The sequence below is a fragment of the Caretta caretta genome, chromosome 2 (assembly GCF_965140235.1).
Source record: "Caretta caretta isolate rCarCar2 chromosome 2, rCarCar1.hap1, whole genome shotgun sequence".
NCBI classification, from domain to species: domain Eukaryota; kingdom Metazoa; phylum Chordata; order Testudines; family Cheloniidae; genus Caretta; species Caretta caretta.
Window position 1 is genome coordinate 74,047,599 of NC_134207.1, and position 16,338 is coordinate 74,063,936.

The window sequence follows — 16,338 nt, forward strand, 5'->3', positions numbered from 1 at the left end:
TCTGCTGATGATTCAAAGTGATGATGCAAAGTAATGATACAAAAATGGTCTTTTGGGGTCTCGCAGTAAGATTTAAGAAGCAAAGAACTTGACTTGTAAAACCTCTGGTGGATTCACGTGATCTAAATATTTAACATACAGCACTGCTAACAATACTTTATTAGCATCCTCAGCTCAGAGAAGTGCCATCTGCTCCCTGTTGCTGAGAGGTTCAAAGTATAGAGCCTTAAACGTGCACAACAGCAGCAACTCAGCCCAGCCCTAGCCCAACACCAAAAGGAACTTTGGCCCAGGCTGGAGGATCAGGCCTGCCCAGACTGTGAAAGAAGAATCTTCAGGCTAATCCCAGTGTGGAAGAAGACATGGAGGGGAACAAAACAGATGTGGAGTGTGGAGAGAGACAGAAAAGCAAGTGGGAGATGGAACAAGATAAAGACATGGAAGCAAAGGAAAGGTTAGAACAAACAAAAACACTTACATGTTCATCCAGCATTTTAGGGGTAGTTCTCGAAGATGTAGTTTAGTTTTATATACATATATATTCAAAGTGGGCGCACATATTTTTAATATATAGCCAAACTTTTTTCCTTTTGATCTCATTGGCGCAACAGGCCATGCCAAAAAATCCTTTGCCCAAAGCCAGCAGTGCTGATAGAGCATGGAAGCACTCTGAGCTGGCACTTCATAGATCAGCAAGCTAGTAAGTTTCACCTTCCTTTTGCTATGCAATTAGTTTACTAGCAAAATGTTTCAAAACAATATCTCCTTTTGTTACCCATGTCACTTTTCAGCAGGCTTCATGGCCCTGAGTTTCCCAGGCCTTCACATCATTATAATCCATTAGACACATTCATGTTCGTTCTGTTTTATTACATAACACATAATTATGTATTTTATTAACAGCATCACCAGGCATGACACACCAAAGCGAGAGGGCAGATGCTCAGGAAAGTTTAAAAGATGCAGTTTACTTAAAACAGGCTGTTAAAAACCTCCCCCAGTTTTCAATCAAACTATGGTTAACATGTTTCTGGGTTTTGTTTTACCTTTGTGAATACAGTCACAACAGAACTTAATTCCACTCAAGGCTGCTGATATAGAAAAAACACTTCCCCCAAAGACTTTTTTATTTCCATTCATGAAAAAGTAATACCCAGTCACAGGGAATGAATCACCTTCTTCTAGTGAATAGTCATTTGGCAAGACAACTTATTTACACTTATCATTACAAATGCAGAAAGGGCATAGTTCACGATTACATTCATGAACAGGAAAGATGCAAGTGACTGCAATACGTATGACTATTCTTTCAAACGTACAAGCTGCCTTCCTCATTGAGCAGAAATCAAGGAAGGGACCCCCTCTCTCCCCAGATCTACAGACCGTTGTCCATGGTAGGCAGGACTCCTTTGTAAGAATTCATCATTATTCTTGACAAATATAATATTCACCCTGCTTGGCTATTTAGAATTTGGGAAGATACTGAACAGCCTCTCGCAAGTATAAAACAATTTAGCGCTTCAGGGGAGAATTAAGCAATGGGCATTCTAGTCCTGCTAGGTCTTTAAATCCCATGGTTTCCATGTAAAGACTGGCACTTGGCATGCCCTTAGAGACCTTCACTCTACAAAATTTTACAGAAAAGGAGATGCAAGGAAAGCATCTCTTTTCTGACAAGTGGAAGCAGAGCTGTTCCACTTTAAGCTTATGCTGCCATGAGCTGAATGCAGCCAAAGAAAACACTTATGGCTTCAGCAGCTGTTTCCGTTTTCTGTAGTCAACAGAAACCTTTATATCATTTATCTCATTTCCCATGAGGAAATGCCAACAAGCCTATGATATGACCATATATACATATACATACATACATATACATACACATATATATATACACACACACACACCCCATTTAGGATATGGGTTTTACAGCAGTAATGGTGGTACCTATGCCACCCCAGTCTAAAGGTATTTGACAGTGTCAGTACCAGCTCATGGGGTACAGACAGTTGAATCAAAAGTTTCCAGTAAACAAACTTGTTGATCTATATATAGGATATGATCAGGTGGTCCTTCATAATTTTATTCTCTCCAAAATAATAATATACCTACAACACTTCTGACTATTGGTTGGATTGTCAAACTCCCCCGTTTTTAATTTGGGATCTGACCATGGGGAAGGCCTTCTCAGGGTAGGAACATCCTCTGTGTATTTCCCTGCTAAGCAGGTCTCCTAGTCTGTGTAATTGTCTTCAACATTTGGAGAAAAGACAGTTCAGGACAGTTCATCTTTAAAGAAAACTATCCTGTCTAAGACCATGTCCATTAACAGGAATTTCTTTTCTGTCACCATTCATCTTCAGATAGTCTGTAAATGAGTATGTCTCTCCCATCCAGACATATATGCTTATTATTTTATTCTTAAACACTGATAAAAAAAATTCACTCTGAGTGGTTCAGTAAGCATAAATTGATGAAAAACAGATTAATTAAGAACTGTAAAGTCAGTCACTTCCTTAATAAACCATCTCTGATGGAGGTAGCTGTAGAAATGGAATGCTGAGATATAGTAAGCAAGAATAATAAATCCGCTCGAAAGACTCTATTGTCACACTGGTCCTGAAAAGTTATGATTTCCAGCTCTTCGCACTGCTGAAAAATATTACTTCTTAAAGCATCTCACATATGGGGATTGTGCATCAAACTCCACAAAGACAACACACCCTGAGTAGATTTACAGTCTATAAGGACTTCATGCCAAATTACAAATGCTATGAGAATTGCACAATTCGATTCAGAGCTTGCAGGTCCTCAGTAATTTCTGGGCTGTGGAGAGGAGTGGGAAGTCTCTAGCATCCTAGAGACAAGTAATCTCCAGGACCCACAAATATGTAGCCCAAATATCTGAAAACAGGGGTCTGACATAGCTCATTTCTCTAAAAGAAAAGTGGCTCTAGCCTCACTATAGCAATCTTATTCCAAGATGAACCAACTGACAAAGGTGTCTTCTGTTCTTCTGAAATATTGTCTCCCACAGTTAATGTACAGGAAGGCTCTAGAGCATAGAAAGAACTTTAGGTAATACTCATTTTATTGACATTGATGTACCCAACTTCTGTGAACTATAAATACACTTCTGTATGCTAACTTTTAATTTGCTTTGATAGAAAAAAAATTCAGGGTGATCTAGTCTGATTCTCCACGTGAGCCTAAATATTTGCACTTGTCTGAAGCCACCAAAAAGGCAGAATGCTCAGCTTTTTTTTTTTTTTTTGGGGGGGGGGGGGTGTGAATTGCTCATTCAAGACTAATGCCGTGGAATCCCAAGTAAAGGTAAAACATAACAACAAGTTTGGGAAAGAGAACTGTAAATAGATTAAAGCAGAATAACATCTGAAAAAGAGAAACATCCAGAGCCTCAGAAAAGTGCTGTGAGGTCTTTGGATGGAAGATGCTACACAAAAGCGTGAAATATTTTATTTCTGATTTCAATCCATAAAGACCTATAGATGTATCCATTCTAATAGGTGTGCCAATGATTCTCCTGAGAGGGCAAACAATAAAGGTTATAATAGATATCTCTTTACCAATATTCCCTGGAAAGAGACCTAGACACCCATGAACTTTTTTAGTCTTGCACCTTGCCCCCGGACACAATACACACCCAGCCCTGAAAGCAGCTCTCAACTCCATCTAAATCAGCATCTCAATGTGTTCAAAAGCCTGCTCTGTGCCAAGTAAGTCTACTGCATATAGACAGACTAAGATCTTTATTGAAGCCACCAAAGTAGGGATCCTTTTGAAAGTATAGCTGTTGAGTGTTACTAAACCAGCAGTTCTCAAACTTTGAATGGGGTCACCAGGGCTGGCTTAGACTTTCTGGGGCCCAGGGGTGAAGCCCAAGCCACACTCCCCAGGGCCGAAGCCAAAGCCCGAGAGCTTCAGCCCTGGGTGGCAGAGTTCAGGTCGCAGGCCCCCTGACTAGGGGCTGAAGCCCTGGAGCTTCAGCTTTGGCCCCCCTGCCTAAAGCAGTGGGGCTCAGGCTTTGCCCCGCCCCTGGGGGCAGTGCGGCTTGGGCAGGGTCAGGCTTCGCTCCCCCCTCCCAGGATCGTGAAGTAATATTTGTTGTCAGAAGGGGGTCGTGGTGCAATGAAGTTTGGGAACCCCTGTACTAAACAAACCCAGATTGGACATTGTATGTTAACCAGGTAAATACCCTTCAACTCTCCTACCTTGCAATTGAGCTTAAAATCTTAAAACCATTGTTCACAGGGATTACTTGTTCATAGGAAGGAGTCAGGAGTGGATCTCTGCCCAATTTAAGCAGTACTGAAACCAGAAACTTTCAAATGCCCCTGTCATGAACTGGGTTAAACCTTGTTATGGGCAGACTTAAAACCTTGTTCAAACTGTTGTGTGAATGTATCCTTCGCTTAAGGTACAGTAATTGTGAGACAGTTAACAGGCCGCACCTAAAACAAGGTCTATTACAGCAGTGGTTCTCAAACTAGGGCCACCGCTTGTTCAGGGAAAGCCCCTGGTGGGCCGGGCTGGTTTGTTTACCTTCCACGTCCGCAGGTTCAGCTGATTGCAGCTCCTGCTAGCCACAGTTCACCGTTCCAGGCCAATGGGGGCTGCGGGAAGCGGCACGAGCCGAGGGATGTGCTGGCCGCATCTTCCTGGAGCCCCCAATGGCCTGGAGCAACGAACCACGGCTAGTGGGAGCCACGATCGGCTGAACCTGCAGACGCAGCAGGTAAACAAACCAGCCCAGCCTGCCGGGGGCTTACCCTGGCAGGCCGCACACCAAATGTTGCCAATCCTTGGGTTGATTAGGAGTTTTGGACTGTGGCGGGAGGGCTTTTTCCTGAGTATTGTGGAGGAGGAGCAGATGTAAACAGAGAGACTCAGAGGAGGAACAAAGCCAAGCAACATCCCGTGAGCACAGTGTGATCCTGGAAAAAGCTAGCAAGTGTGCTTTTGGGTCTGGTGTTGGCTGACGAGTGTTTGTGGTGCTGTGAGAAAAAGAAGCTGTTTCCTGCTATTTGATTCTTTCTGAGTTCAGAGAAACAGGACTTTGTACATTCTTGGTTTAAAAAAAAAAAAATACTGTATCAAAGAAATAGCTTTGACTATCACCAATTTCTACTCCCAGCTGGAACATCCCCAGGCCCCTAAACTTTGACTAGCTTCTCGGGTAGAAAAAGAGGCAAAAATCCAGTTCTGTATATAACTAATATATTTGAGGTTTTGTGATTATCCTGATGTATAAAGATCTATAATTGCAATTCTGAAGCTGGGATAATTTAAATAAAACTGGAGTTAATTCCTTTTAGAGATTCCAAATTCAGAAGGGACCATTGTGATCATCTAGGCTGACCTCCTGTATAATTCAGGTTTTAGAACTTCCCTCAAATAATTCTAGAGCATAAATTTGGGGCATAAACACTAGCATGTGTCACCCTTTCTTTACAAAAGATGCTAGACTTCATAATCTATGAGGCTCTGGTGCTGCTTTTTGAAATAAGATGAACTATAGTAGTTCCTCATGACAGCAAAGATAAGGCAGAATGAAACACTTGTCCTACCACGAAAGTCTGAAGGCCAAGATATTTTTAAAGAATAGGTCTTAGCAGCTTAGTATAGTTTAAATTCCCATAGTTTAAAAATCAGACAACTGAGTGACAGGAAACCAGACCCCGTCAACACAACTTTTGTGAAGCATCTAAGATGTTGGGATAAAATGTTAATTGAGCCCTAAAGTATTTTAGTGAGACTGGCTGGTTCACTAGACATTCTATCCCTGAGAAGAACTTGCTGGGTGAGTTTCCAGTTAATTAAAGCACTTCCTTTCAGTCAGCAAAGAGAAGATGCTTCCTTGAAAAGTCCACTCTCAGCTTTGAAGGAAAAATATGGTGTTGTCAACATTTCTTTCACTAAGCTTGCCCTTGCTTCTCAAAAGACTTATGCTTTTTTAAAAGCTTTCCGACCAAAACTAGTAGGAAAAACAACAATGCAGAACCCTTGGTGGTGGTTTTGCTAAAATATTTGGCTGCTTGAAGGACCCTGACTATGAGCCAAATTTGGCCTTGAGTGACACCATTGTAAATTTGGAGTAATCCATTAAAGTCAAAAAAGTATCTCTACATTTAATATGGGCATAGCTGAGAGCAGAATTTGATCTTGTCTTAGGAGTGGATGCATGTCTGCTCTTGCTAGCCAAAAAAGCAGCCTCTGGGTGAAGTCCCTGTAGTATGTGCTTTGTCAATGACTAGTGGTGCAGGAAATGCTTCATGCTCCAGAGGTTTAACTCACAAATCCTGCAGAAAATCCTCTACACTGCCTGTGTCTGAGCCCTCAGGTAGTTCCAGCAGCCTCATATTATTTCTACATGACCTATTTTCCAGGTCATCTAATATTTATTTATACCAAAACAGTTCTTTCTTAATGGCAGGAGTGTCTTTCCTACTGCTTTCTCTCAAGATTGCTGATGCAAGTTTCTTCAGCTGAAATGCACTTGTCCAGTCAGTTTGATTTCCCTTTAAGGCATTTCATTGTCTTGAGGTGTATGGTGTGGTGGTGGTTTACACACACACACACACACACACACACACAGCGCGCGCCAAATCGGTGTTGCCATCAGGACAGTAAGGAAAGCCTTTTACAGCCCTCTCTCTCTCATTGTCTGCGTCCCCCTCAGAATTGGGTGCAGCATTCCTAGGCAAGGAGAAGGAAGGGAAAGATGAGCCTTACAAGTAAATGCACTCTTCTCTTACCCTTTTGTTTTGGGGCTTAGTGTTAAGTTTGGCAGAAAGAGCTGCATCAGAAGCTGTTTACATTGTACTGCCTGCTATTTTAATATAAAACATTTTTGAGGAGGCTGTTTTGAGGTTAAAACTGGGCTGGAAGGACAGAAAAGCAATACAGCTCTTTCAACAAGCCTGACCGCCAAATAAATGTTTTAAAAGACATTTTTGTTCATAGCATCTTCTAACGCTCACATATAATGTTCTCTTATGTTTTTCCATAAGGGATGCTGATATATATCAATGTATGGGAGGGGCACCCATGTCTTTTAAAAAAAAAATCTACATAGTTACTTATATGGTCCTTATCACCCTACATAATGACAGGTTTCAGAGTAACAGCCGTGTTAGTCTGTATTCGCAAAAAGAAAAGGAGTACTTGTAGCACCTTAGAGACTAACCAATTTATTTGAGCATGAGCTTTTCGTGAGCTTTCGTGAGCTACAGCTCACTTCATCTGATGAAGTGAGCTGTAGCTCACGAAAGCTCATGCTCAAATAAATTGGTTAGTCTCTAAGGTGCTACAAGTACTCCTTTTCTTATCACCCTAGTATCTGAATGGCTCACTCTCATTAGTGGAGTTTATCCTCACAGCACTCCTGTGAGATAAGGAAGTATTATTCTCTCCATTTTACATCACTGGCTAGATTTGTGTGATCTTGGGTTAATCCATGTGGTAGTCAGGAATTCAACCAGAGTCTCCCAAATCACTGCCCAGTGCCATTCTTCCTCCCAAGCATTAGTAAAAATTAATGCTTGTAGAAGGTAACTAACAGACAGGAAAGGAGGAAAGATGCTCCCATGGTTGCAACACTGATCACAGCAGTGCAAGTTTCTTCACTGATATGTTCTGACCTGGATTGACCACTTCTCGGATTGTGCCTCCATTGGCACATTTGGGGACATTTCTTATGGTCACACTACTGCCATTGGAAACGCTAGTGTAGGCAAGGCATAGAATCTTCATGACCATGTAACTGAACCCAGAGCAGGTCTTGATTCTGCACATCATTTGTACAATGCTACATGTGTAAGTACAAAAGAGCATTGAGCAGGACAGCAAACACAAGAGAACTCAACTCTGCATTCACAAGAGGACTGCTGTGCATCTGCTAAGTTACCCCTGTCTCAGAGGAGGAGCAGCAGCAAGGCCAGAGAGGGAAACTCAGTAGAACTAGTCACAACATTGTGATTCCCCATCCCCTCAGGAAAAATTTCAATGAAAAATTTTTCTTTTCCTTTTTGTCAAAAATATTTGAGTTTGAGGAAAACAAAACATTTTCTTTTTGGTAGTCAAAAAAACCACGTGAAAACACAAACAATTTTGTAATAAAAAATAAACAAAAACAAAATTAATAATAAAAAAAACAAAACTATTTTTGACCAAACCCCGTTTTTCATAAAAATACTTTTAGTTGAAAATATTTTGACTAGCTCTAGAGTTCAGCATACTGAACCCTGGCCATTTGCAATACTGTAGAGTGTGCCAGTATGCGTATTATAAATCCTAGGGCTTTTTCATTCTGATGATGATAAATACTCCATGCTGAAAGAAACTTGTTGTACCAGACTTTGTCCCAGAAATCATTCATTTTCTCAAAATTTGGAAAAATTGTGTCAGTATTCTAGAGTTGCATAAATTAAAAATAAAATATAACTTAATGGTTTCAGATACTTTTTATGACCGTGTAGCTTCAACATGGATTTAATTTGGAAACAAATTACATTTGGCAAGGATTTAATTTGTAGCAGAATCCAACTGCTTTTTGTAATTTGAAATACATTAAAAACAAAGATATGAATTAAAAATAACTTCTGCACAGTAAATTCTCATGAATTTTCATTTATATTTGTACTACATGTCCCAAATGTATAATTATACAATGGAATATATTAGATCATTTGATAAATAACTTTTAAATCTACTGTAAGATATGGTCAGAAAAGTGACTATATAATTATATCTTCTTACACTACAGTTCTGTTTTTAATGCGTACTTACAGCAGAGATGAATCTGAGTGGCAAAATTCAGCTCCAGGTCTGAACTTTCCCACAGTACAAGGATTTTTGAATCTTGAGTTTTGATTTTGGTCTATTTCTAATTCAGAATCATGTCTACTTATTTAACTGACAAAGAAATTTTACTGTATTTTATTTCAGGTAGCCAAGCGTGTACCACTATCAAAAACACAAACCTGGATTTTCTTCTGGCTTGCAATATCTACACAATCTTTAACTATATTCTATTCTAGCTGTAGAGACGTTTCTCTACTGGTGATTATGCATGAACCAGTAAGAGCCCAGTTTGACTTTTGGCTCACAGCTTGAGTTTTCAGGGCCAGAAGAGGGGGAAAAACCCCACCTATTTAAACTATACAATTTTTTATGGTACCAGTGTTAGAGCTGGTCAACAAATCAGCTGTTTTCCCTGCAGAAAATTTTCAATTTGTCAAAAAAAAAATCTAAAATCAAAAATTTTGATATGGAAATGCTGTCGCAATCCCTCATGGAAATCATCATTTCAGAGCCTCCCGTGCTTCCATCTTCTTCTGTGGATTGCTCTCCCTGGCCAGTCTTCTCCCTTACTGTTCCTCTGTGCTATATCACAGAAATCTCTAGCCATGGTGTATCATGGGAGATGTCATCTGGCTGGAGAGCCCAGTCACAGTAAAATGAGACAACCACTTCTTGCAAAATAATTTGTTTAGTCAAAAAAACCAATTTTCTGTCAGAAAAGAGTTTTGATATAAAATGTTCAACCCACTCTAACCAGTTTGACTCTATAAACATGGAATTCTGCCATGCCATTTTTGCAGTCACTTTATTTGCTGTATTTAACTGCAAGCCTGTTTAGGTCTATCAAACATAAAACTCATTTCTTTTAAAACAGTGTGTAATTGTTGTGCTGCTCTCACCACCCAGGAGACCTTGGGTCAATTCTCAGCCTAGGCACTTGCTCAGCAAGGACTGCTGGTGCAACAAAAGCAGAACACACAGCTCCTGAAGGAAGCGTTTGTAATCAGGCAACACCTGTTAACCATGAACCCTATTGCTTTTTAAAGGAATGACAACCTCAGAAGGGAATCCCATCCTGTCTCACTAGCTGGCCAATACTTCTCATTTTGGGAGAGTGTTCTGAAAACAAGATGTATAGGTTTTAAGGCCACAGGGGACCATTCAGATCATCTAGTCTGACCTTCTCTATAACTGCCAATTACCCCTGTACTGAGCCTAATAAATTTTGTTTGACTTCCAGAAAAGCATCCAGTCTGGATCTGAAGACTTGAAGAGACAGAGAATCCGCACCCACCTTGGTAGTTTCTTAACCTTTGCACCATCCTCACTAAACCATTCCCACTGGCTATTGCCAGCTCTAGGAAGGAACGTTAAGGCCCCACTGTGGGGGAGGGAAGGCACCCCAAGCCCACATCTCCTGCTTTTCAGAGGTCTATACCCCATCACTCCAACTCCTTACCACCTGATCCTCAAAAGCTCAAGGTCAGCCACCCCCCCCCCCCACATTCTGGAAGGGCATGAGGCACCAATGGGCAACCTGAACTCTGGACCAATATATTTGGGGCACTTGAGAATATATTTAACAAACACTAATGCAAAATAGAGAAAACTATGGCTCCAAAGAGAGAGACCTGGAGTGGGGAATTAGTGGATGTTTTAAAGTCAAGAGATACCTTGATTAAAAAGGAGGGTATGGGAAGAATAGGATTAATTAGTACTACCCCTCCCTTACACCAAATCACTGGAGCTAGGGAACAGGTAGTTTGGAAGGAAGAGCAGATGAACGAGTCTCTCCCCCACATATGCAGACCTCACACTCCTCACCCCCAACTCCTTCCTAGTCATTCAACTTGGGGGGAGAGGGGAAGACCCCCTCTCCCATCACTCTCCCAAGTAACACCCAGCCCGCATTATAGGTCCCACCTCCCTCACAAGTGAGAAAGTTCTCACAAAACCACAAAATAAGGGGGAACACCAAGGCAGAAAACTATGAGACTGAGAATATAGATCCTCTAGGCTACAGTTCTGCTACCTGTGTACTTTCTTCTCCCTCTGCCAAAAAAGATCCTGCCTATATATTAGAGTCTCAAAGAGGGGAAGTGAAAGAGCATAGTAAAGAGGCAGATACCGTGATTATTAGCACAGTATACAACATAATACAGTAGACATAGTGTAACAGCTCGTGCAACTGACAGTGTGGAGGAACCATTTGAGCTCTGATAGGAACTCCCCAGGAAAACAAAGTTGCTTGCTTACCACTCCTTCTCATCAGAGGACAGAATACTTAGGAGTTTTAAAACATTATATGGACTACTCAGCGTTTCAAGTTCTTGAAACAAGATCAACCCAGTAATGGATGAAGCGAATGGCATGGAACAAAACCCTTCAGAAAGAGCACAGAATTAGTGACACACAAAGTAGCAGAGAAAATTCACAGAAATGCCACAACATAAAACTGGGGAGCTCAAAAACAAACCACAGCTGCTGGCAATCTAATTTGTGGCTCTTATGTATCCCAGAGGAGGAGGCTGAAGTGGAGAATACACAATCCAGCTACTCACAGCCTGATACAAGGCACACCTATAGTGGCATTTTTCTTGAATCTCATCAAGCTAGAAAGTACACTCTGGTGTTTACAGTCCAAGCTTAATCTGGGTGCAATAAGTTCCATGATTTTATTGCACAAACTAGCCATTTTCACTTGCTAAATTTTCACCTGTTAAACAGGAGAACTGGGGTCCATTGTGTCAACACTGCTCATATAGTGCAGAATTGATTTGCCTACAATGATGCTGCTGCCTCCCTTTACCCAAGACAGTCTCTTTGCAGATGGCATAAACAACCAAAGTCCCTGCCATTGACTATTAGATTGTATTTTCATCATATTGCCTCATGTCCCGGTCTGTAATGTATTGCCAGAATCAGAGCTTCACTCAGTAAAGGAGGATTTAGAATTTCTGGTCAGCAATTTTAGTGTTTTCAAAGCCAGATTATTGCAAGTCTGTCTTGTTTTCAGGAACTCCAGCTTTTATCAGATCTACCGTAGGATGCAGCTCATTCAAAATCCAGCAGATTGCATCTTAATAAGCATTTGGTTGTCTGAGCAGATGCCTCCTATTTTTAAATCTTTCTACTGGCTTCCTGTCAAAATTCACATTGATTTTAAATTCCTTATACTTTATATTTTCAGCTTTGAATAGCTGTAGCCCATCTTCCATAACCAGTCTGCTGTACTTATACATCCCCAGCCATTCAATTGGATCTGAATTATGGATCATTTGCTTTGTTTGTGCTATAAGCTTGTCTCTGTTTAGGCATTTCTAAGATGTCCATCACTACAGTATGTCCTGTTGATGCCAACATTTGATGTATTACCAGAATCTCATGTGAACACTCAAAGGACCCACAAGCCTGTTGAAAACACTTCTCAATACATTCTGTTGTACGTTCTAATGCCCTACAACATTGCTGTGAAGGATGCCATATAACATGTACTATTAAAATCTATGCCTTCACACAGTATTGGCAACATAACCTAGATTTCGCAAGAATGCCATTGCATGATAGGGAGTAAGGAGACAATGGATAGACTCTGTCTAGTTACCATCACCTAAGATTTGACTGCTGGGTTGCAATACCTGACCAAAGCTGAACTGGAAGTGCCAGGATTTGCCATGTGTAATATTCAAATATCCTATACACTTTAGACAAAGTTAAGCTTTTGAAAAAGCACTGTACTAGAAGGAATAAAGGAACAGAAGCTGATAATCTGTAGGGAAAGCGATTTTTAAAGAGGAAAAAAGGTATGCTAAGAATACAATTTGGGTGCCCCTTCCACACTTGGGCAGGGCTGGCTGGAAATTTTCCAGAAGGAAAAGTGCTGAGGATCTCCACTTCATGGAAATTTTCAAAATGTCCAAATTTCACATGAACTAGAAATTCGGAGTTTTGGCCAGCTCTACATTTAGATGCTCATACATCAATAGGAAGTAGTGTACATGAAAAGAAAGGTAGACCAGATTCAACTATTCCCAAAGTATAGGACAAGAGGTTCATTTGCAATGTTCTTTGATTAACTACAATCAACGCCCTACCAACGTGCCTCAGTCTTGATCTGGGCACTTGTGAGGCTAAGATGCGAGGTAAATCTCCATTCCTCATCAATCTTTGGATTTGCTGCTGAACTAGCATCAAGTGATAGTACCATTTGTGGTTTCTGCGATACAAACATGTGTCCATTAGGAAATGGACTCAGACAATATCACACAGTCTACTGAACAACCATCAGATGGTTAGCAATTTTAATTCACTACCAGGGTTCCCCTACCACTCCCAAGCACATGCTTATGCAGCCACACCCTCTGCTGGCAGGGATACAGCAAGAGGGTGAAAAGGTGGGAGAGGAAGAGACTCAAATTCTAAACTTGAGGTCTGGGAGTTGTTCATTCTGAACACAGAAAAAAATTAAATGAATATTTCTCGTTATGGACTAGAGTCAGATTCAGACTGGTGCCCCAAGGTTAAATGCTCTGTACTCTATTACTAGGCCGCTGACCTATCCAGCCCATTTTTCGTTTAAGTTTGCTTTATGTAAAACTATGCTTGCCCTTCTTTCCTGAGCATGAGGGAAATCTTCTGAGCTCCAAGGACATCCCACATTTTCTCCTTTTTATCACCCTTCCTACAAAGGCCTGGTGTCAAACAGACTCTCCCTCCAGAGATGGAGCATTGGGTACAGCTCCATCTAAATGCCAGCAACTCCATTCCCCATATCCACCAGAAGAGGGAGCCCTTACTGATAAGGGGCTGGTGTATACACAGTTTTGGACTGATTTAATTATTTCAGGCAGGGGTGTGATTTTCTATCAAAATAGTTAAGTCAAAGCAACCCCTAGTTTAGATATCAGCATAATAGTGCCTCATACCAGTATAACTTATTCCCCTTCGCTAAGAGAGAAAGCAATGTCAGCATAACTGCATCCAATAGCAGGGGTTGTAGCACTTTAATTATACTAGTAAAAGAGAAGACCATTTGTGTCTGGAGACAAGCCCTGAGTAAGGATTTGAAATCTAATCTCACACCAGGACAGCCCCATCCTCCCTTTTTAATACCTGGGAAGCCATGTAAGTCAGATACAGCTTTCCAAGTATCTACGTCTAGTCACAAACAAAAAAGTTACTGAGACAAAAATCTATTTCAATAAAATGTGGTCTTGCCCCCTGAGCATCCTCTTGCAATGGACTCAGGACAATTATACAACCTTGAGAAACAGGAGGATGTGGGGACAGAGGTCTTGCCCTTCTTGTGGTGATGTTTCCCTTGGAGAGTACATCTACCATTTGCCACAACGGGCAGACGAGGAGGGTCAAGTGTCAATATGAAGGGGTGGGGGGGCGTAGAAAGAGGCAGCCAAGAAAGAAGAGGTGGCCAGATGCCTGTGGGGTCTGCCACAAAAGGAAAAGAAAGCATTTTACAAACCTGTTCACTACAAGCCCCACATTCATAACTGTTTCCAAATGGAAGGCCATGTGGAAAGCCAAAGCAAACATTCCCAATTCTTTTTGAACCTATCAGACTATACAGGAAAATATGCGCATTTTATGGTTTGGGGGCACAACCTTATAACTATGTTTTTGCATTGTCATGTCCAAGTCCTTTTATTCCCCCTCAAAAAATTAATATTTCCTAAAGCAATACAGCTATTTATTTTGGGTGAACTTGAATTGAAGCACAATCTCCCTTTGCAAAACAACGAGGCACAGAGGAGTTGGAACATGACACCTAGGGGATTTCAGAGCACACTGCAGTGCAACCATAATCATTTTTTTGGTGCCTTTTCAACTGATTTTTGTGCCGTTGTCTTAGCAGTTCAATGTTAATTTTGTGTGCTCCTAAGTTGGCACTCAGAAAAACAGGCGTCAGGGAAGGGGGGCTGTAAAGAACAAAAATTACAGTGTCTGCCTCTTTATTAGAATTGTGTTAAACACAGTTCTGGTTTAAGTGTACTGGCAAGAAATAATTTTGAATTTCCCTGCTGTGAACCACAGCCTTTAAGGCACCAAGCTAAGGAAGACGTCAATCAACTGCCTTCCCACTGAGGTGCTAGATCAGCAACAAGCTCTTAAAGTGACAGGATACAAATGATATTTAAATTGGATTTTCATAGAGTCAGTGCGTGTACATCCAGGCATTAAAGATGCTAGTGCCATCTTGTAGCTTTCAGAAACCTTGAAGCAGCTGTATAGGGAGTAACTATCCCAGCTCCAGTTCCTCCAGATTTCACAACCGGTCACAATCAACCCTGAATTTTCAATACCCCAACTTCAAAAAAAATGTAACATCTATAATCTGATAATCAGCAGGAGAGAACTTTAGCAGATACACACTTAAAAGGCAAGGAAGTGGGCATGGGATAGAGAGGGCTTCAGTAAACAATAGCATCTGTTCATCATTTCATAATAAAAAAAGAATATTTTATGTATACATAACACTTTTCATCCTGAAGGAGCCAAAAAATGCTTTACAAACCATATACATAAAGCATTCTGACATGTAGCCACCTCTGGGTTAATGGTGACAAATAGAGCTGGTTGGAGAAATTTCCACTATAAACTGTCAGAATACACAGTTCCATCAAAAACACAATGCTTTGTAAAACCCTGTGGATTTCCCCAGAAATTTTTTTCAGAATAAAATTGGTGGAAAAGGATTCTGACTATGTCAAAATGTCCTGTTTCAACATTTTTTTGAACTAAGCTTATTTTTCATTTTGAAACTGCTTTTCATTTTATTTTATATAATATAATCACGATCATCTAGTCTGACCTCCTGCACATTGCAGGCCACAGAACCTCACCCACTCATTCCTGTAATAGACCCCTAACCTGGGGCTGAATTAGTGAAGTCCTCAAATCATGATTTAAAGACTTCAAGTTATAGAAAATCTGTCATTTACACTAATTTAAACCTGCAAGTGACCCTTGCCCCATACTGCAGGGGAAGGGAAAAAACCCCAGGGTCTCGGACAATCTGACCCAGGGGAAAATTCCTTCCTAACTCCAAATATGATGATCAGTTGAACCCTGAGCATGTGGGCAAGATCCACCAGCCAGACACCTGGGAAAGAATTCTCTGTAGTAACTCAGAGCCCTGCCCAGCGGTGAGCTGGAGCCAGTTTGCACCGGTTCGCTAGAACCAGTTGTTAAATTTAGAAGCCCTTTTAGAACCAGTTGTCCTGCGAGGGAGAACCGGTTCTAAAAGGCCTTCTAAATTTAACCACCCACCAAAACTGGCACCTCCTCGCCCCGCGCCTAGCCCCAGCTCACCTCACCTACGCTCCGCCTCCTCCCCTGAACGCGCTGCGCCGCCCCGCTCTGCTTCTCCGCACCACCCCCACCCGGCTTCCTGCGAATCAGCTGTTCATGCGGGAAGAGTGGGAGTGCTGAGAAGCAGGCGGCGGCTTCGCGCTCAGGTCCAGGGAGGCGGAGCGGAGGTGAGCTGGGGTGGGGAGGTGCGAG